This window comes from Antechinus flavipes, chromosome 4, assembly GCF_016432865.1.
Source record: "Antechinus flavipes isolate AdamAnt ecotype Samford, QLD, Australia chromosome 4, AdamAnt_v2, whole genome shotgun sequence".
Taxonomy (NCBI): Eukaryota; Metazoa; Chordata; class Mammalia; order Dasyuromorphia; family Dasyuridae; genus Antechinus; species Antechinus flavipes.
In genome coordinates, this window is record NC_067401.1 from 35683763 (window position 1) to 35707343 (window position 23581).

Sequence of the window (23581 nt, forward strand, 5' to 3'; positions counted from 1 at the left end):
CTATACTGCCTTGCTGGTGAGAACAGAAAGAAAAATGGCAACAGAAAATGTCACCCTATCGTCCTAGATCCTATTGTTCCATAGGAGTCTAACCTTTAGATTTCAACTTCTTTATTATTATTATTTTTTGTGTGAGGCAACTGGGGATAAGTGACTTGCCCAGAGTCATGCAGCTAAGAAATATTAAGTATCTGAGACTGGTCCTTCTGACTTCAGGGCGGGGGTGCCGCTCAGTTGCCCCTCACTGTGCCATCTAGCTGCCCCAAGATCTCAACTTCTTAAACTATGGTTCCTGATCCCATATGGGATCTCATAACTGAATGTGGAGGTTGTGATAGTATGATTTCTTCTCAGTAAATGTTTGATTTGTATACCTATTTTATATGCTTATATACCTTGAATTGTATAAAATTCCTTGGATGAAAAGGAGTCATGAATAGAAAAAAAAGTTTAAGAAGTCCTGCTTTAAATGAAGGCTGGATTAAATGAACTTTTAAAGTTTCTTTCCCAATGAGAAATTAACACATATAATTGTATCTTCACTCTTCCCAATTTCAATTCCTCTCCTCTTCACTGTGAACAATGATCTCATATTCCAAAGGTCTCCTCATATGCAAACACTAATCCTTCATTTCCCTCCTACAGTTCTGAGGCTTGGGATTGGGCTATCCCAGACCCCAAGCTGGGAGCTTCAACCTTGGCAGTCATGTTTTCCCCCAGCTTCCTTGGCCCATCCTTCTGCTGCCTGGCCCCTCAAAGCCCAGAGCAGCTGTCAGATGGCAGAGCAGTGTGTATGGGGGTGGATGGGTATGGACAACCAACAGCTTCCCACCTCCTCCCTCCCTCTAGCAGTCACTGGGCGCTAATCGGCTCCAGGTTTCCACCATTCATCTGCACAGTAATTAAAAGTCGCTTGTCCATATTCCCCTACCTAATCTATTCATTGTGAGTCATTAGTGGATAATTGGACAGGACTTAAGAACCTTGACAGCTCTGATCCAGAGTCTGGTTCCCCCCCTCTCAGCTTAATAGCCTCAAACTCAGCCTCTGTGTCACTCTCTTGGGATATCTTTCAGCTTCTCTACGTATGTCTCTCTCTATCTCTGTGTAGATTTCCATTTTAATCTCTCTGGGGGTTTTTTATTATCTATAATGTTTTTCTCTGAACTTCTACCTTTCTCTTTATTTCCATCCCCCAACACACACACACACACACACACACACACACACACACACACACACACACACCACACCACATACACCACACACACCACACACACACACACACACACACACACACACACACACACACGCCCTACTATGTCTCTGCTGTAAAGAAACAGATCATAAGAACTTAAATTTAGAGCTTGAAAGTACCTTACTAATTATTGAGTCCAATCTTTCCAAGGTCACAAAGTCACAGTAGTATCTGAGGTATGATATGAACCCAGTTCTTCCTTAAATAAAATCCAACATTCTATCTACCATACCATCCTAAAAGCTCTATTTTTCTGAAGTGAACACTGAAGTACTGAGAGAGAAAGTGTCCAAATCATGTTCCTTCCCTTCAAGTGTGAATTGTTTTTGAGGGTTTTTTTTTTTGTTTGTTTTATTTTGGTTTTGAGGGATAATGAAGTTACAATCAACTGACAATTTTTTATTAAATATCCATTATGTTCCAGGCAAGAGATGCAGAATCAGAAAGAAGATAAAGATTTGGCTTTGAAGTAAAACAAACACTCAAACAAACTGTGTTTCTGCCTTTCATACATGCTGGCTTTATGATCCTGGGCAACTCACTTAAATTCTTTGTGCCCTAGTAAATATCTAAAAAAAGTGTTAATTTGTATTGATAGAGAGTATTTTTTTCTCTGGAAGTTCCCTATATTAATGAAATCATCCAGTTCCTTCCTTAGGCAACTATTCTTCTGTGTCCCTGTCTGTCATTGGTGACTCTGTTTCTCTTCTGGGTTTTGCTTCTTCTTTGGATTTGGGAGTGATTCTATTTCATATATCTCTTGACTCTTGCTATATCTCCCATTGTTCTTTCTTCTCAGATGAAATGGTCATTGAGCTGGGGAAGCAAGAAAGAGCTCTCTCCTGTACCTTCTAGAGAGCAATTCCCTTTCAAGGGGTTAAACTTAGAATTCTTCACCATCAACACCACCAATAAATCCATCACTTGACCAAACTCTTCCCTGAACTGATTATTCTAGGAGGTATTGAAGTGAAAATAAAGATACCAGAAGTGATAATATGAAATAGAAATACAAAACAGAATTGGGAGAGCATAGTAGTTAGTGATATGGAACATTCATGACAAGATATCCATCACAGATAACAGAATTGCCATTTACATGAAATAACTCACAGGTTCAAACCAATACAACTAAGCAAGGTAGAGTCATAAGTGATTGATTGCTTTTGTAGGGATATTACTTTTATAGCTCAGAGAACATAGAATTGGGGAGGGGGCAGGATCTAGGGAGTTACAAGAATATATATCGAGATGTTGAGACTGCCTTAAAGACGGTCTGGGAAAACTGAATTCCCACCAGGGTTCATTTTAGCAATTCCCTAGACTAAGACTATAAGCTAGATCAGAATTCCCATCAGTGTGTTTTTATCTTCCCAACCAAATGCACTGCACTTCCTCCATGCTATCATCTGTCTTTCATCTACTGATCAAAATGAGATATGACCTTTTCAAAATGAATATGAGATTATCTAGATTTTTCCTTGAAATTTTATTTTAAAAAATCCTTAATAGTAGTTTACTCTGTTGATTGATTGATTCATTTAAAGTGTTCATACATTCTGTGATTACACTAGTGGGGAAACAAACATTAAACATTTTAAATCCATAAGCTAGAGCTTGGGTAATTACAATAGAGTATAGAAGGAAGATAAAAAGGAAGAGGGAGAGAAAAGGAGCACTCCTAAAGTCAAGGGAGCCCAAACTACAGTATTAAAAAAGGACAGAAATGTGACAATCTACCTGTAGTTGAAATGGACACATAAATAAATCCTGAGCCTTTCAGACTTCACATCGAAAGGATGCCACTCCAGATTTTCCATCTAGAAATCGGGTGATGACTCCTTTCTCTTCTCTGGAGCCCTGTAAAGGATAAAATATAAGTTACACCGGTTAGATTTTAGACTTCCCAGTGAATGAATACCCCAGGCCCTACTCATAGAGGCTAATTGGTCTCTTTTTTCTACTCAGTAAGGTGAAATTACATCCAGTATTATTTCATCCCACTGAAATAGTCTGTTTTATTTTTGTTTTCCTCATAGGAGCTTTTACTTTTCTTTATTTTTCAATTAATTTCTTTTATTAGGGAGAGATTATATAATGACAGAAGATAGGGAAGAGTAAAACAATATTAGAAGAAAGAGAGCTTGTTGTCCATTATCTCTCTGCAAATTATTTCCTCAAAAGTTCAGTCTAGTACCCAGATCAGTGAGTTAGTTTGATCATTTAAATATTCCACTCATTTCTTTTTCCCAGTTTCTCTCCATTCATTTAATTCCTCCCCACTTTTTTCACTCCCACCTAATTTTTCCTCTTTCTGACTCAATCTTCCCCTCTTCCTTGCCTGATGCATTTCCTCACCCCAATTCCAAAAATTTAGTAATGTTCTTTAGAAAGAGATATAGAGTTGGAGTCAGTTTAACTATTTGCTCTGCCATCTCTAAGACAATCAGTTAATCAACAAGTTATTATCAGTGATTTTTTTTTATGCCAGCCTTTGAGCTGGGGATGAAAGAAATAGTTCCATCCCTCAAGAAGGTTACATTTTAGTAGGGAGACAACATACACAACATGTACAAAGTAAATGCAAGATAACTGATTCTAATCTAATTGGGAAACACTAAAAGCTGGAGGTAAGAGGAATAGGGAAAGATGTCATACAGGAGTGGAATTCAATAACAGCTTTTTTTGTAGTGGCCAGCAACTGGAAATTGAATGGATGTTCATCAATTAGGGAATGCTGAATAAATTATGGTATATGAATTTAGTGGAATATTATTGTTCTATAAGAAATGATGAGCAGGTTAATTTTGGAAAAGCCTGGAAAGACTTATATGAACTGATGTTAAATAAAATGAGCAGAATCAAGAGAACATTGTACACAGCAATAACAAGATCATGTGATGATCATGGGCTTGGCTCTTTCCAACAATAAGGTAATTCAAGGCAATTTAAATAGATTTGTGATGGAAAGAGCCATCCATCTCCAGAGAGAGAATTATGGAGATTATTGAATGTGGATCAAAGTAAGTATTTTCACTTTTTTTGTTGTTTGTTTGCTTGATCCTTTTTTCTTTCTCCTGTTTTTCCTTTGATTTGATTTTTATTGTTCTATATGAAAAATATGAAATTATGTTTGGAAGAATTGCATATATTTAACCTATGTCAGATTGCTTGCTGTCTTGGGAAAAAAGAAGGGGAAAAGAGAGGAAGAAACATTATCAACACAAGATTTTGCAAAGGTGAATGGTGAAAATTATCTTTGCATGTATTTGGAAAAAATAAAATACTATTAAAATATTTTTAAATAAAATAGAAATGAGGAATGGGTGTTAAAATGATGAAATAAAATTTGATTCTAGAATCCAAAAAACAAAAGAATGGGATTCAAACTGAGAAACAGGAAATGAGATTCCTAAAAGTAAAAGGTGAGGAGCATTCTATGTATGAAGGACAGATCATACAAAGTTCTAAAAGAGGACAGATTGAATTCTTTATGGAAAGAAAAACAAGAAAGAGGGTTTGGCTATACCAAATATCATGAGCGTGAAAAGGAAAGTTGGAACCATTTTGTGAAGGGCTTTAAATGCCAGTGTTTGTATTGGATGCTAAAAGCAATTAGGAAGTCACTGGAGTTTATTGGGGAGAGGGTGACATGGTCAACCCTGTGCCTTTAGCATAACTCATTGGCACTTGTGTTGAAACTGGGGAGAAGAGAAGAGGGACTAAAAGTAGGGAGATCAATTAAGAGAATATTATGACAGTCTAATGGAGAGAGATGAGAGCCTGGTAGTTATATGAAGGAGAGAAGAAGATAGATTTAAGAGTCTCTGGGGAGGTAAAGTACACAAGGCTTGGCAAATGAGCCTGGGTGGGAGGTAACGGACAATGAGAAATCAGCTTGATTCTCAAGGTTGTGAATCTGGGTGATGGGAAGGATGATATTGCCCTTGACGGAAATAGGGAAGTTTAAGATAGTGCAGCTAGATGATATAGTAGATAAGAGCACCAGCCATAGAGTCAGAAGGACCTGAGTTCAAATTCAGTCTCAGACATTTGACACTTATCAGCTGTATGGCTAAACCCCAATTGCCTCACAAAGAAAGAAATGGTGAAGTTCAGAAGAGTAACAAGAGGAAAGAGAATGAGATCTAGTTTGGACATGTTGACTGTCAAGTCAGTTCATCTCTGAGGTTCAGCTTCTTCACTCTCAAATGAAAGATGAGACTATCCCTTTCCTCTCATACTGCAATTGGAAGTAGCATGGGATGGATGGTGGAAGACTCAGGAAAACAGGTTCAAATCCTAATTGGAGGACTCTGGGAATATCACCTAATCTGTCATTGTCTCAGACAATTGATCAACAAGCATTTACTAAGGACTGACTGGCTACGTGCCAGGCAGTGTGCTAAAGTGCTGAGGCTACAAAGAAAAAGGATGCTTCTCACAGGAGCTTATATCCTATGGGTGACAACAAGCACATATAAATATATTCAGATTAATAAGAGAGTCTCATGACTTCAACAATTGTCATTTCCACCGAACTCCTAGAATTTATCTAAAAGAAAGCTTCTTAAACTGTGGATCATGACCCCATAAATGGTCACATAACTGAATGTGAGGGTTGAAAAATTATGATTTATTATCAGTAAAGTTTGATTTGTATATTTATATCAGGATCATATAAAAAGTTCTCAAGCAAAAAAAAGAAGGGTCAGGAGTAGAAGCCCTGATCTAAGGCATAGATAAACTATTGTCTGTGTTATTGGTGGAAGGATCTCCCTCTCTGGAAGTTCTACACACACACACACACACACACACACACACACACACTCCTGAAGACATCACAAGCCTTCTATTATTCAACTATGGTAAAAGACATCAACTAGTCTGAATTGTCCAGGGTTCAGCAACAATAGCTCAGAGATCTATTTCAATTAGACAATCAATCAATAAACATGTATTAAGCACCTATTATGTGCCAGACACTATGCTATGTACTAGGGATACAAAAAGGAAGCAAAAGGCAATCTGTCCCCTCAAGGATTCAATAACCATTTATCAAGCTCTTACTATATGCCAGGCCTTATGCCTTTGGTCAGTCAATGAAGTTCACACCAAAGAGAGCCAAAGTACATAATAAAGGGAAATTGACAGGGCCCCACTCCACATCTCCCTGAAGATCACTCACATTTTTCTGCTTCAATTGGAGAACATCAGGGAAATATGTCCTTGGTGGGGCAGGGGATGAAGGAGATAGAATCTAGACTGATGTAGGGGAATGATACAGTCCCTACCCTCAAAGACCTCCCAAAGAGAAGGGATCAACTTTCGCCCAGGACCTCAGGACCCTGATAAAATTATGGATGAAACAAGGCAAAGACCTGAATTCTGAGAGAGTATAGAGACATTTAGGAACTCAGAAACAGAGATAGAAACCCCTAAATGAAATCAGTCACAGAAAGTTTTTTTGTGGTTGATGTGAGGCAAATGGAGTTAAGTGACTTGCTCAGGGTAACACAACTAGTATGAATGAAGCTGCATTTGAATTCAGATCCTCCTGACTCTGGTTTAGTGCTCTATCCATTGGACCACCTAGCTGCCCTGTTAAAAAATTCTCAAGTAGAAGAATGAAAAGACAGGATTTCAATCCTTCATTATGTGTTTTTGCATGTGGGAAAGTGTGGGGGAAGAACCCATTCCCCTTTCTCTGATCTGTCATAACTGCAATAAGTTTTTCTAAATAGAGTTGTGTGGTGTGTCAAATCCTGAAATAAATCAAAGCCAGAAGGTGAAGATTAAAGCATCTTTAATTGAGATCACAAGGCAGCAAACCTGCCAATCTCATCCCCAAGGACAGCCAGTGGATTTTCCAACCAAAGAGACCCTGGAAAAATTTTGTATAGTTTTAGGAGAAGAGAGGAAGAAGATAGTTAATGTAGAAAGGTCTGGTCATGAGACACACAGAGAGAGACAGAGACAAAAACAGAGAGACAGAGACAGAGACTGCCCTTGGCAAAAAAAATCTTTTCAATTTGGGCTTTTCTGCTCTTCTCCCCATGATCCCAATGGAAGGGTTAAGGATTTCAGAAGCTAGGTTCCTAAACAAGGTAAAGTCCCAGACTGGGAGGACTTAGGGTGTGATTCAGCTCAATCTAATCCAGAGTAAAAAGCTTAAGAGGTGGAATACAAGGATATTACTGAAATTGTGACCTTATAGGATCATTTAAGGGAATGGCAGTCCATATTACATTTGGTATTATCAGATTTTCTGTCAGGTGTATATGTTTGGGTGGATTTTAAATATCTTTGTGTGAAAAGCTTTGATGTATGGGGAGGGGAAGTTGTGTGGTATATGAGTCTGTGGAGAGCTGTGTTTTGTGTTTTTGTAAGTCATTGGGAAGTATATCAAGGGAGTCACATGATCTGAGTTTAGATACATCTGTGAGAAATATATTTGTGTGGAGAGATTATGATATGGGGATGTGCTGGAATCATCTCAAAACCATTCCCAGGAGTTGACTGTTCAGTTTTCAGTGTGAGCATTTACACCTGAGAAATTAGCAACTGTTTCATCTCAGACTCTGATTTATTGTTTGGTTGAATTTTAGACTTAAGTAAGCGATAAAGAAAATATTAATAATGCAGATTAAATGAAAAAATGAGTATGTATTTTCTATTTTCCAGAGATCTGATTGTTAAATATTTTTCAGCATACTCCTGAATATATCTTTTGTGGAATTGTGTATTGTATGTATATCTAAGTAATACATGGCCTCTCCATGCCTGGAATACACTCCTTCCTCACCTTCATCTCATAGTATTCCTTTTATAAGACCCAGCTCCAGCCTTACTTTCTCAAAAAGTTTTTTATTATTTCTCCAATACCTAGTATCTTCCCTTCCTTAAATACTTCGTATTTAACTAAGCATTTGTATTTTTTTTAAGGATGTATATATTCACATGTATACTATTTCCCCTCTCCCTCATTAGCATGCAAGATCCATTCAAGGCTGAAATGTTTCAGTTATTATAGCTAGATCTCCAGTACCTAGTGCAATGTGGTACACAGTGGGAGCTTAATTAATGTTTATAAGTTGAAATATAGGGAGTAGCTATATGGCATGAGCTTGTGGGTATTGTACAGCTAGGAATATATGTTCAAGCATATACATGTGGTCTCTATATGTTAATGTGTGTGGTTTGAAGCTATGTGATTTGAGACTTTGTGCATAGAATATGTATTTGTGTGAGCCCCTAAGGTATCCATGCCCAGGTTATTTGTCTAGGTCACTGTTTCTTGCAGTCATGTAGTGAAGACTGTTCTGGGATGATCATTTTATATTTAATTTTAGAGCCTCCTTTTCTCAGCTTCCATCTTTTTTAGCTCCTTGGAATGACACCTACTCCTCACCTTCCCACCACCCACTAAGGATGTTTTTTTGGTTCTAAGGTAGGAGGAAGGGAGGTCCATGGCTTCCTTCTACCACCTTCCTACCTCTGTGGTCAAGGCACTAGACTAGGGTAAGGATGGAAGTTTAGGAACTAGGACTCAGAAATGAAAGGGTTTCCCTTGAATCCCAGGAGAGGCTTTCTCAGGCAGATGCAGGGCCTGAGGAAATTGGCTCCGCAACTCCCTGCCAGGCCCCTCAAACAGTACATCTACCTAGATGAAATCAGGTGGAAATGAATGCTCTGAAGCATCCTGGAGATTGAGTCCTAAAAGGGAAACCTGTATTTTTGTAGGGGAAGTGTGGGTAGGAGGTGAAAAGGTGAGAAAAGGGGAGAAGTCTCCCCCTTACCTACCTTGGTGTTGGTGGAGAATTTGCATAACTATGACTTTAGAGCCAACCTTCAGGTGTAAGTTAGCTCCCGCAGGTGGTACAGCCCTATTCATTCCTCCCTTCTTTTTCTGAGTCATACATTTAGAGCTCACTCTTATTATTAAGGTTTTAATAATGTTTAAAACCAGCAATAATCCCTCTAGGTAGGCAGAATACTATCATCATCATCCTCCTCCTCCTCCTCTTCCTCCTATGGCAGTCAGTATGGAATACTGATTTAAGGACTGACATAAATTGAGCCTAGAGGCCCTGGCTTCACATCCCCACCCCACTGCCCATGATATATGCTGGCTTTGACCCCAGGGAAGAAATTCAACCTCTCAGTGCTTTAAGTCAGAGGGAATCAAACTCAAATAGAAACTGGGGCCAGGAAATGGTACATAAAGATCCCTGTAGCTTTAAAGTGACTTAGAAAACCCCATATTAGCATTAACTATGCTCTATTATATTTTTATTTATTTTATTTAGTAATTCCCAGTTACATTTTAATCTGTTTCAAGTTGTAATGGGAAATGTCCAAGACAATATTTGCAGAGCAGGTACTGACATATTAGTAGAGGGAGTTTCCTCTAAGAATGAAATCACAGGTTCAGTCCTTATTCCCATATTACAGATAAGGAAACTGAGCCAGCTAGTAATTGGTGACTTACCTGGAGTCCCACGGCTAAAGAGTCTGAGAGATAATTGAACTCAAGTCTTCCTGATTCTGAGACCAGCAGAGTTCTAGGAACTGGGGCCACCTAACATCATCTAAGGAGTATAGGGCTGGTTCAGTGGAAACCCTAACTTGGTTTAAATTTTAGTCACAGAAACTGAAGTTTAAATCCTGGCACTGCCTTCCAAAATCTGTATGATCCTGACCAAGGCAGTTAGACTTTTCATCTCCTCATATTTCAAAGATGGGGATTGACCTAGAAAAGGTTTCCTTCTAGCATCAGACTTATTGTAATACCTCAGTTTCCCTGAATTATTATGCCATATCCTGAATAAAATATTGTGGCCATCCCCCTTCCTTGCCCATTGGGACTGAAAGAATTAGAGCCTAGAAGCTCTGACAACTCTCATATTCCCAAGAGTCATAAAACTCTAGATGGCTTCTCTCAAATGCCTGGTTATCTCCTGCCTCTGACTCCTGTCTCATGCTCAACCACCTTCTTGATCCCCAACCTGTCAGAATTAAAATGTTATTATCCTTTCCTGGAATTTCCACTCACTCAGTGTTCTGCCCCCCTCTCCTTGCCTTTGTTTCCCTGATAGCTAGAGCCCTATAAAAGTCTCTGGAATTACTTGCTGGATGCTGGATACTTTGAGACAAAAATCCCATTCAGCTGGCTGGCTGCAGCTAGTCTAAATTCTCCACTATTAAAATATTAAAAACTGAATCTCTGTCTTGCTTCAGTTTCTCCGGCTACACTATGACCACAAGAAACTACCCCTCACCATAGTGACCAAAATTGCCCCATAAACTATTCTGTCTTTCCTTTGGTTCTCAAGAGATTTTCATGATTCAGAGTTCTCTGCTGAGATGAAGATATCTGAAGATGGCTATCACCTGTGGAACTGAGGCAGTTAATGGCTTTTACTAACCATCTTGATTTGCTTAAGTTCCTTTAATATCCAAAGGAAGCCAGATTGACCTGGGAATTAGAATCAGCCAAGCAGGTGGCAAAGTGATCTTAAGCTGATCATCTCTAGAATCCTCTGCAATATTTTCTTGCTGAATCCAGAACTCCCTCTGCTATGCCAGCAGCTACAGAACCAATTCAGACCATTAATCAACCCCCAATAACCTAAGGAACCCCTAGACACTCCCCGACCAACCTCTCTGTACCTAGAGGGCATCCTGTAATCTCTAAGAATAGCCCAGCCCAGTGGCTGAAACTGATCAGACCACTAGGTGATTCTGGCCCACCCCCAGATTAATGGCTTTTGTCATTATAAGCCCATCTGCCAAAGCCCACCGAGTTCAGTTCTCACTATTTCTCCCATGCATGTTTGCCTGCTTGAAAAAGAATAAAAACATGCATACAACCACACTGTCTTTCTTAGACAATCTTTGGGAAAAGGTTGAGATGCCTTAAGTTCTTATGAATTTAAAACTTTCTAAGAGATAATCTAAAAGCTGGGGGGCCTAGGAATTGGGAACAGAATAAAGATGGGGGAGGAACATTTCAGAAGAAAGAAAAGGAAATGACAATGAAAGGGGAGAACAAAGACACTATCACAATTCTATTCAGGGACTACCCTACCATGAATTCAAACCAATTTCAGCTCTCTAACAAACCTATCAAATATCTGAACATAATATATCTAGGGGGATGTTATCCAGGACTAGATTTCTCCCCCTTCCTCTTCCTCTTTCCTTGTCATTTTGTGCTTAATTTCCTCCTAAGAACAATGATAATTAAAATAACCCTTTACGATAGATCACTTAAGGATTACAAAGTGCCTTTATTGTACATTGCCTAAGACAGGTCAGGTATTCTCTTAATTGTAAAAGAGAGAAGGAAATTGAGTTTGGAGAAAGGTTAAGTGACTTGCTCTGGATCATACAGTCAGCCCATTAGTAGAACAGAAATCAAAACTCGTGTCCTGGTCTTTCAATCACTTGTAGGACACTAATAGATTAATAGACCTCATCCTTCTCTCTCTCTCTCTCTCTCTCTCTCTCTCTCTCTCTCTCTCTCTCTCTCTTCTCTCTCTCTCTCTCTCGCTCTCTCTCTCTCTCTCTCTCTCACACACACACACACACACACACACACACACACACACACACACACACAGCCTGAAGGACACTATTGCAATTGATATCTGAGCAAGCCCAAGCAAAGTTTAGGGATCCATTGGCTTAAAGTCCCAATAGTTTATGGAGGCTGAGGGAGCTGGTAAAAATTTGATAGTGAAACATTTTATTTAAATGGTTACAAACAATGATGATTAAGCAAACACTTTATTTAAACAGTTGCAAACATTTTAAACAATTACCAAAGATGTTAGGCAACATATTACTCAAAGATCAGGAAAATGGAAAGATAGTAGAGGCAGAACAAGGGAATCAGTCCCTAATCACTCTCTCTCTCCTGTTTCCTCTCTCTCTCTCTCTCTCTCTCTCTCTCTCTCTCTCTCTCTTCTCTCTCTCTCTCTCTCTCTCTCTCTCTCTCTCTCTCTCTCTCTCTCTCTCTCTCTCTCGTTCCCAATCCCAGCAATCTTTTCTCCACAGGGTAGCTAGAAATACATTGGCTTCACAATAAGACAAAGGGACAATATGCCCCTGCCTAAAGGGCTCTCTTCTGAAAATGACCCTGACCCTCATCTTCACAATAGAAACCTCCATAGTCCTGAGGTCAGGCATGGGCACACTAACAATAACAACAATAAATCAATAATAAAGGTAGTAAAACATTTAGATAACATTTTATAAAGCTCTTTTCTCACAAATTTATAATAAAGGCAGCACAGAAATTATTGACCCATCCTACAGTTGAAAAAACTGAGTGAAGTAACTTGCAGAAGACCACAGAGTAACACTAGAACTGAAAAGTATTCTGTGATATTGAGTATAATTTGAAGCATGTGAAAGTCATGGTTAATAGTTTGAAAGAATTCAAAGAAATTCTCTTATAGTCACAAGAGTTTATTTATGCCACTGCTGATGGACTGAACTCTAAAAGAATCTAGCAATCAGAGGAAGTTTGGGAGAGCTTATACTGAAATTTGGGGCTTAGCTAGTCGGTTAACAGCCTACATGGGGAGAGCAAGGTACAGATAAGGGGGGAACCAGAATGGCTTTTCATCCACATAAGGAGAGAGGATATCTTTTTAGCAAGGCATTATCAATCAGACAGGATAGAATTTTTTCAGGGGACAAATAAGGAGCAACAGATAAGAAGTTTTATTGCTCTATATTCCTTAGCTAGACATGTAGTTCTGAGTACACCCTCAGATCTGAACCATCATCTCCCCTCTTTCTGTCTTTTGGGGAGAGGAAATTCTGGGGAGAAGGGCTGAGGATGCATCACATTTTTTTTCCAATTTGACATATTTTATGACAGCCTTCTTCCAACTCCATCGGTTCTTTCTGCTTTTCTTCCCTTAAGAAAGTGTCCATAAATAAACACTTATTAAGCATCTACTATGTTCCAGATATTGTACTAAGTGATATGTATCTAAAAAGAGGCAAAGGTCAATTCCTGCCTTCAAGGAACTCACAATTTAATGGGAGAGACAACAAGCAAATAAATAAGTATAAATGAGCTATATACAGAATACACAGATAAGACCAAAGATTTTCATTGTAATAGGCAATGTCTCTGGTCAACTGAATGAATACCTAATCGTGAAGTGTCATTGAACCTATAAAAGTTGACATTTTGATGGGAAGGAACAAAAAAGAACCTTCTGGTTCCCTGAAAATATCACCGCCTAGGAGGTCACATACTCTACCCATTCAAGCCTTGAGTTAAACCAGTCAAGACAAGATAACACCCCAAACAGTCATTTTAAAAAATATTATCTCAGGAGTGCCAGAAAGATGGAAGAAACAGATGTCCAGATGTAGATGTGCTAGGAGGGGAGTAAGGACTGAAAGTCCATTTCTTGCCGGAGAAACTTAATGTACTGTATTGTTTGGCAACCCTAATGTTCTCATCTTGCCAGGAAAGTTATTGACATTGAAATTTAAATCAAGTTAAGGGAGGAGAGGCTGGGCCTTTGGGAGCCATGTAAATTAGGGCCACGTAGACCTAGCAATTCCTATTCTGGGAAGTTGGTTATTATTCTGCTCTCCTAGCTTCTGTTTATTCTTAACCTGTTGGCTCTAATTGGCCTCTCATCTCTCTCTGGTTGGCTAACTGGGAACTCCCTACTCTCTCTCAGAAAATCAGAGACTCTTAGAGCTAGAAGGGGACTTAGAGATCATTTGGTTAAACTTTCCTTTTAGTGTAGGAATCTCAACTGTAGCACCCCCAACAGATGGTCGTTCAGCCTTTTTGCCCAGGGAGCTACTTCCAGACTAGCCTCTTCTTTTGTAAAACATCTTTGTGATGAACTAAAAATACTACCTTAGGTTGTTACTGTGGGCTAACCCATCTTTTCCCCAGCTGGCATTTTCTCTGTGGCCTGGGATTGGCATTAAGGGTGGAGGTAAAAGGGTTGAAAAGTGCTGAGAGGGAAGGCAGTGGCTGATTGGATAAGTTGAAGAACCCATCTGGGATCTCTGTGACTTTGCCTGACCCCCAATTCAAAAGAGACCACTCTGCTTCCAAACCCCAATTTTCTAGGTGTGTGTGATCTGTCACTCTGTATCTTCTCTCAGATTCATGGGCACACTAATCCAATGAGTGAAGCCCAGGTGGGAAAGGGCAGTCTGAAGTCAGAGAGTCAATTAGACAGGCAGGCAGTAACTGTGGGGGCTGATCAGTCAGTCAGCATTTAAATGCCAGACCTCTGCCCTAGCAATTAGCTATTTCATTTGTTGCTAAGAGAGGCAGCTGGCACAGAGGATAGAAGGACAGCCTTACAATCAAGGAGTCTCTGATTCTAGTCCTGCCTATGACATACACTGGGAAGCCTCATGATAGTGTGGGAAAGCACGCTGGCTCTGAAGTGAGAATATTTGAGGTTGTCACCTTGGACAAATTTCTTCTTTTAATTTTACTTTCTCATTTTCAGAGTGCAAGAAGGCAAGAATCTAGTTAGGTTGGCTCTGAGATCTCTTCCAGCTCTGGATGTATATATTTGGGCAAGTTATTTAATCACTTAATTCACCCCCCCTCCCAACTTTCTAGGCTATATTTCCATGGGGAAGAAGAGGCTTTGGGGGGAGACTACCTAATTGTTAGTTTCCTGTAATACTGGAGAGGGATGGGGAGAGAGAAGGAGGAGGAGGAGAAGAAAAGAAGAAGAAAGAAGGAAGAAGAAGAGGAGGAGGAGGAGGAGGAGGAAGAGAAGGAGGAGAAGAGGAAAGGAAGGGAAGGAGAGAGAAAGAGAGAGAATCTATTAAGTTCCTACTGAGTGCTGGAGATGTAAAGATAAAAATAAGTTCTCAGGTTCTTCTCTATAGAATAAGTTATAGGTGAATTTCAAATCTAAGTTGATGGAATGAATTTTCATTCCAAAAGTTACACACCCTGAAGAAATCACAGGTCTAAAACAACAACTAAAAATTTTAAAGCAGCTTAGGATCCATTTCTTATATTTCTTATTGGGCTATATCTAGCTGAGTACCCTTCTGAGATTGAGGTCTGGTTTCTTTGATGCATAGAAATCTGTTGTGGAGAAAGAAGTGCACAATTCACAAGTGCCGGTTTTAAAATGTGTTATACATATGCAAGGAATATATATAATGCTTCCTATTCCCATTCATTAATCATCAGAAATCTATTATAACTAACTTTTCTAAAAAAATTATTCAGATCTTTAACTTCTTTTATTGGGGGGGGGGGGGAGAAGGGTGTAGATTTAGGACACATTCTTCTACCATAATCTATACTTCAGGAAATCAGGGAGGCTCAGAACTAGAAATGCCTTTAGAAGTCATCTAGTTATTTTTTAAACAAGAAACCCCTCTATAAAATCTGTTGATTTGTCACCATCTCTCTCTTTCTCCCTATGGCATGGAGGGACTTAGCCTGAATAAGGCAGATTCACACCCAAAAAAGTGTGAGAAATTCAGGAATAGCATTCTCTCTAAGAAATACATCCCAGATATATAATATCACAGATTTATAACTACAAAGATTTGTAAAAGTCATCAAATCTAGTTCCCAAATTTTACAGATGAAGAAACTGAGACACTGTTAGTAAATGTCTGCATCAATATTCCAAGTCAGGTCTCAGTGATTCCAAGTTCAGTGGTTTAACCAGTGCATCACCTAGCTAAATGTCAGGAACAAAAAAATCTTTTAAAATATTTAGTCTGCTTCTCTTGCCTCATTTTTACAAAGAAAGAGACTGAATCCTAGAGTAACTAAGTGACTTATGAATGGGAAAAGGGGAAGAAAGTGTCCTGGGCTCCCCACTGTTGATTCATAGGCTAGTCATTCCCACCTAAGCTCTACTTATTGCATAGGAGACAATGAAGATAGGGGTCTCCCTCACAGTCAGTAGTATTTATTCTTTTTACTAGAAGAAGAGATTTAAATGGATGCCCTAGCATCCATTCCAAGATGGCTTCCCACTCCACTTTACCCCAACTTCCACATTCACATACTTATCCTCTTTGCTCATCTCCAGTCGTTTCCTTTCTCCCAATGATTTTTCTATTCTTGAAACACTTGCTTTCATTGTGATCCCTTCTTTCCATTCACATTCTCCAAAGAACTCCAGTCTTCCTCCTCCCAGAAGCCTTCCTACACTGTAAATTTATCATACTAAAAAATCATCACTTCTTAGTGTTGAAAGGGATTTTAGAGGTCACGAAGTTTAAAAAAAACCACCCAATCAATCACTAGGTATTTATGGAACATCAATGATGTCAGGGCTGGTGTCAGCTCCAAATCTGAGCTACCATTTTTCCTCACCCTGGGCTCCCCCATCTGTTTTCTCAGTGGAATGAGGAAAAGAGAAAATTCTTTATTCTATAGAAAAGTTCCCAGTGCTGCTAAAAGATATGCCCTGGATCAGGAATAAGGGATGATGCAAGCCAGGGTGTCCCCAGGGACTGGAGGACTTGGCACAATTCTCTATGGGCCGTCATTGTAATTGATCCATCAACAATTATAGCGATTGGATTTGCTCTCTGCTATATGGCAAGGGCTTGGCTCACTCAGATATTATTACTTAGCATTTAGACAGTATATATCTATTTGACCAGCTCTATTATCATCATTTAGTTTAGTTCCTTCTCCCCCAAGGCTCAGGAAAGTCACAGGGTGATGATCTGTCCCCATTTCATACAGGAAGGAAACTGAGACTCATAGAAGAGCAGGAACAGTCACTGGTTCAAATTGTAAGTTAGAGGGCCAAGGCAAGATTAAGAATTGTAACCCCTACTCACATACTCACCACTCAGTGGCCTCCAAATGACTTCTCCTGCTCTGTGAGCATTCTAGAAAGTCAAGGGTTCCTTGCTCACTAACTCAGAGTTGCCTCTGCTTGCATTTATTGAAAGGTAGGGATTGCATTTATCGAAAGGTATGAATGCTGACTACACTGTTTTGTGATCTGTGCTTATGGCAGGAGAGCCCACATATTGGGACGCTGGAAAGACATCAAGCAAAGGCTTGGAAATGGACTACATCTGCTATTGTGGAGCACCCTAGTCTAGCCCTAGCCACAAACGTTTTTCACCAGATTAGCCATAGAAAGGCAAATATTTTTGCTTACCATCAGGTACAGGAGCTACCTTCTGAGTCAGTGGAGGAAAAATATACTCCAGGGAAACCATAAATCTTTGAAATAGGTCCGAGGGTAGACCAGAGAGGGGAGAGGAGGAAAGGGCCAGAAATATAAAGCTTACTATAAACTTGTAGTGATCCAAGCTAAGATAGTAAGGATGAGTGTCTCCACTGGAGAGTGAGGTCAGACATGAAGAATCTCTGGCTGTAAAGCTTACGACATTTCCGTGGGCTGAAGGCTGAACCAGGGGTTAGTAATTCCCAGGACAATGTGGAAAATAGAAGCTTGGGGTTAGGATTCCTGTTAAATAGAGAAAGGCAATCAGATAAGGATAATCCTGGCTTAAATAATTAATATAATATCACATCATATCACATTGTTCCACATCATAGAGCATCACATAAGATATATAATATGATATGATGATGCAAGATGAGATTTATAACAATTTGTATAGTGTTTTAAAATTTGCTAAGCACTTTATGTAAGTGGTATCATTTGATCCTCACAATACCCTCTCTATTCATTGCCATTATTAGGTAGATAAGTGCTACTATAATCTCCATTTTCTAGATGTGAAAATTGAGGCTGAGTGAGGTTAAGCCACTTACCCTGAATCACATAGTTAGTATCTGAGAGAGGATTCAAACTCAGGTTTTCCCTGACTTCTCCAAGTCCACCTGATTGCCTAAAATTGACCAAGGCAGACATTAAGATAGCCTCTCCTTTCTATTTGCTAAGTAGCAGAGGCTAAGACCACAAAGACAATTCTGCCAGGGTTTGAAAGTCGAGTTTCTACCAGCAGATACTTCTTTAATCTAAGCATTTACTTTGTTCCCCTTGTCTTGGAAAGACAGTTGTCATAGAAACCTGAAACCTTCCCATTTCTCTAAGTCAAGACCTAGGAATCCCCATGGAGGGAAAACTGCAGAACCCTCCATGGTCTGGATATCGGGGAACAAGGAGGATCCTTTGACCCTGGATTGGGGGCACAGCCATCCATAACATGGAGCCTGGGAGCCGCCCCTTGGAGAGATCAATGTCTGTGAAATCCCATCCCAGCCTGTCCTATAACTGAGTATAAATCCCATTACAAGGGGAACTGGCAGGGGATCCATAGAGGGAATGAATGTGTATGGGAGCCCTGGGGCCCAGGGCCTGTTTGGAGATTTGTCTGCCTGACAGGGTTATTGCAGCCAGAGAGAAGTGATTTATGGACACTCCTTGCCTTCAGACCCAAACACACACACACACACACACACACACACGCACGCAGATATACACAAACATTGGTGTGAACCAGAGGCTGCTTCACATATTTTCAAAGACATTCATATCCCACATACACACAGAAGTATTTGTGTGTATACACACACAACTCCTCTTGGCCATTAAATTCTCTCTTGAAAGCTCAGGAGAAATAATGTTCCTGAGTTATCAACTTCTTCCCAGGATGACAGATCAGAAGCATGAATAAAAATTTTGGCAAGCACCAAGAGAGACTTCAGACCTTGGGACACAAAGCACCATGGTGCTACTGTTGAAAGAGGAGTGGGGAGGATCTTGTTGGGGAGAAGAGAACCTGGGGTTGGGTGGGGGGGTTCAGTGGCCAAGAAGCACACCATCTACCAGCTTCTTTTTTTAACTAGTAATCTTAACTTTCTTTTGATCGATGTTGCCCTATGTTAGTGAGACAGTACATCCTTGCCTCTGAAGAGTAAAGATGACTTTGCGATGGGGGAATAGAGAGATCTGTGATTGAGAGCAAATTGCAATGAATAACCAAAGAAGAACTCCAAAGAATGAAACTAATGGATCTTTTAAAATACTTATATGACATAGTTAATAACCACTCTGGGAAGACTAGCGTTCAAATCTAGCCTCAGACATTTATTACCAAGTCACTTTGCCTCTGTCTGTCTCCTTTTCCTCAACTGTAAAATGGGGATTATAATAGCACACCTGCCTCACAGGGTTGTTGTGAAGATCAAATGAAATGATACTTGTAAAGTCCTTAGAATAGCCCTTGGCATATAGTAAGTGCTTAATAAATGTTTATTTCCCTCTAAATTAAGGAATTTTATTACAGAAAGAGAAGATGGCTTTCTCATTGGCAGGAGCTAAGGGATGACTTATGGACAGCCATCTCCAGGGGAAGGGGAAGTCAAACTCTTACAAGTTGAATGGACCCTGAATATCAAACACTGGGGAGGACATGAACAAGATAGAAAGGCGTGGTTGGGTTGTAAATTTTATCATTGGAGGAATCTCCCAAATTGATGGGATCATCAATGCACTTGAATGTTTCTGGATTCTTGCTAATGAAGTACTAGGCTCAACTGATTTTATCTGCTAAAGGAATCCAAGCATTGTTTGAAGCTTCTAAATGTTGGTGCCCTGCAAAAAAGTCCTAGTCTCCCTACAATAGTTACAGCTCTGACACAAATACAATGAAAAAAACAAACAAGTCCATCACTAAGCATTTATTAAGTGCCTACTATATGCCAGGCACTGTGCTAAATCCCGGATATAAAAAGAAAGGCAAAATATTGTCCTTGTCCTTGAGGGGACACAATATAATGGGTATCATCTACCAAATATAAATTGGTAGAGAGAGCCCTGAACTTGGAGACAAGAGTATCAGCTCAGCCATGAGCAAACTGTGTGGCCTTCAGTGAATTACCTTCCCATTTGAAGCCACAGTTACTTTCTTGGAAAAAAAAATGAAGATTCCCTTCCAGCTTCAGTGTTCTATAGACCATTGAAGCAATTCCTTATCCCCTGAGAGAAAGCCAGAAGAAGAAGAAACTCCTTATCTCTAAGGGAGAAAGCCAGAAGCAATTTCTCTCTATTTTCCCCAGCTTTTCCGTCATTTTTCATCTTTTCCTTATGCCTGCCGTCCACTCCAGACAAATTGGTTTATGAAAAGACTTCCCAGCTCTGGGGTTTTGCTCACTATTAACTCTTCTTGAAGTGTCTCCACTTCTAGCCCTGCCTTTCTTGTCCCTACCCATCCTTTAAAAGCTCAGCTCTAGATTCTTCTCCATGAAGCCTTCTCTGGCCACTTCAGGCTACAGCTCTGCTTTCATTCTTACTTCTATCCATCTCTATTCCTCTCCTTCCCATCCCTATTCTCCTATCCCTTCTCTCATTATTTTTGGATTTCTCCTTTTTAAAAGATTTTTATTGATGCATTTTGTTTTTGCATCATAATAATTTCATCCCTCCCCACTCCAGATAGAACTCTCTCTCTCTTGTGACAAAGAATCAATAAAGTAACTACACAGGATAAAGTAATGCTCTATCATGGTAGTCCCCCACTTCTCCTGCCATGAGAGAGAACGAATGGTTCATTATATATTCTCTCAGACCTTCTTTTGTAATTGGAAACTATCTGGAGTTATATAAATAACTAAATTGTCTATACCTCACTGACCCATTAATTACTGGACTTAAAGCCAAAGGTGGCAAAAGACAGAAGGAAAGAGCCTATATATATCAAAATACAAAGTGTCTCCAAAGACTTAGTTCAATTTTAGCTATAAAAGTTTATTATATATTAAATATATCATGTATTAAATACATCCTGTACCTCTTTGTAGTAGCAAAGAATTGGAAATAAAATAAGGACCATTAATTGGGCAATTTCTGGAAAAGAAAAAGGATCTGTGACATGAAAGTGTTATGGAATATTATCGTGCAATTAAAAAATACTAATCTTAAGAATTCTAAGAAACATTAAAAGATTTGCATAAACTCATGCAGAGAAGCAGATTCAAGAGAATAATATGCAATAATATAATGACTACAATCACATCAAGGAAAAGAGCATTAAATGATGGACAACTTGGCAGTTCTACCAATCATGTGTTAGTGTAACTGTCTTCAACCTCTTCAAGACTGAAAATTCCTATTTTTGTTAGCTATGCCAATTTGCATGGTGTGACAATGATGGAATTATACTTTGAATTTCTCTTATTATTAGTGATTTGGTATGTGTTTGTTTACATGTTTACATCTACTGGAAAATAACTCGGTTTTATACATTTTTGGAGATTGTTTGGGTATCAGGATTTTATCAGCAGTATTTGATAAACATTTGTTTTTCTTTTCCCTAAGAAAAGAAACTTGTAATGATGGGTGGAAAGAGAGTTGAATGCAAATCTAGGGAGATCTGGCCTGGGTTCAAGTCTAGCCTCTGACAAACTCCTGTATAACTCTCAGTAAGACATTTAACTTATCTGTGTTCTAGGTAAGTCTATAAATCTATAAATTGCAATACTAATAAATGCCTGTCCCTGTACCCATCTTTCCCTCTTGTCTCGCTTCTATTTGTCTTCATTGATTTTGTGTAAAAGCTTTTAAAAGTTATCAGAATCATCTTTTTATCATTTAAGATTGCTTTCAAGTCTTTTTTGTTGTTGTTGTTGTTAAGAAACTTTTCCCTTGTATCAGGCAGAAATTAGTCTCCCTCCACTTCTTGTCTTTGCTCCCACTTCTGAATGTTGGGGCTAAGCAGAAAAATGCTTTCTCCATGTGAAAGTCCTTCAGATACCTCATGACAGTGATCAAATAATTGACAATTAACCTTGTGACATTTCATATTGGTGTCTTTATTATTAGTTAACTAGAATACTGTTAAGTTAGCTCAGGATAAATGCAAGCATATCTTATCTCTCCAACTAAATTATCAATTCTCTATAGAAAGAACCAATTTCTTCTATTTCTTCATGTCACCTACAATTTCTTCATGTCACCTAACATAGCCCTGAATGCAACATTCAGTAAATGTTTGCTGATTGACTTTTCATAACATCGAAAGGGGACTTTGTACCTTTTGGGGGGGGTGTGAGGGAAGTAATTCTCCCAAGTGTGAGCAACTCCCTAATTACTAACCAGCAGGGTGCCTGCTCCTTTCTCCCCTCACTTCTCTCTAAATCTGTGTCTCAGTGCTCATTAGAGGCCCCAGAGACTGATGTCTCCAAATCAATTAGAATGAGATTTGGAGATTATACCTGTCCCTCAAGTAGGAAGTCACCTGAATAAAGAGAAGTCGTTGACCATCCTATACTATAAGGACATCAAGGAATGACTCCGTCCCCTGTCTCTCCTTACTGACAGTCTGAATTACTATAAAGTTATTCATTCATATTGAACTGAAAGAGGTGTCTTTGTTAATTTAACTCTCCTGGCACTTGTTCTATTCCCTGAAGCTAAAGAGGTAAGCATGTTATAAAGGAAGGAAGGATTATTAACTGTTTATTATGTGTTAAAATCATACTAAGGCAGTTAGGTGGCTCAGTGGATAGGAGTCAGAAAGACCTGTTGACTTCAGGCTCTTACTAGCTATGTAACCTTGGTAAGTCACTTAACCATACTTGCCTAAGTTTCCTCATCTGTCAAATGAGCTGAAGAAAAAGACAAATCTTTCTATTATCTCAACCAAGAAAACTCCAAATGGGATCACAAAAAAGTTAGACATAATTGAAAATAACCAAACAACAGGGTATTGTACTGTTTTACAAACAATATCTTGTTTGGTCCTCACAATAATCCGGTGGATTAAGTGTTATTATTATCCCTATTTTACAGTTAAAGAAAATGAGGCAGAAAGAGATTAAATAATCTACTTAGGAACATATAGTTAGTCAAATACCTGAGACTGCATTTGAGCTCAGTGTCTTCTTAAATCCAGGGCCTCTATCCACTGGGCTACCTGGCTAAGTTAATTTTATTTTTTTTTAAATAATAGGTTTTAAAAAAAATTTCAGTGTATATGCAAAGATAGATGGCTATATGACCATTCTTCTCTCTGACAACAATCCTTTCAGCAGCCACACTGATTTTCCTAAAGCCAGGTCTAACCATGTCACTTTCCACCTCAATAAACTCCATTGGTTCCCTCTTACATTACATGTAAATTATATGTAAAATGTTTTATTTGGTTCTTAAAGTCCTGGGCTCTTCTTACCTTTTCAGACTTCTTTACTCTCCACAGCCTTTAAAATCCAGTGATACGAAATGATGCTGAGTGAAATGAGCAGGACCAGGAGATCATTATATACTTCAACAACAATACTATATGATGATCAATTCTGATGGATCTGGCCATCTTCAGCAATGAGATGAGCCAATCAGTTCCAAT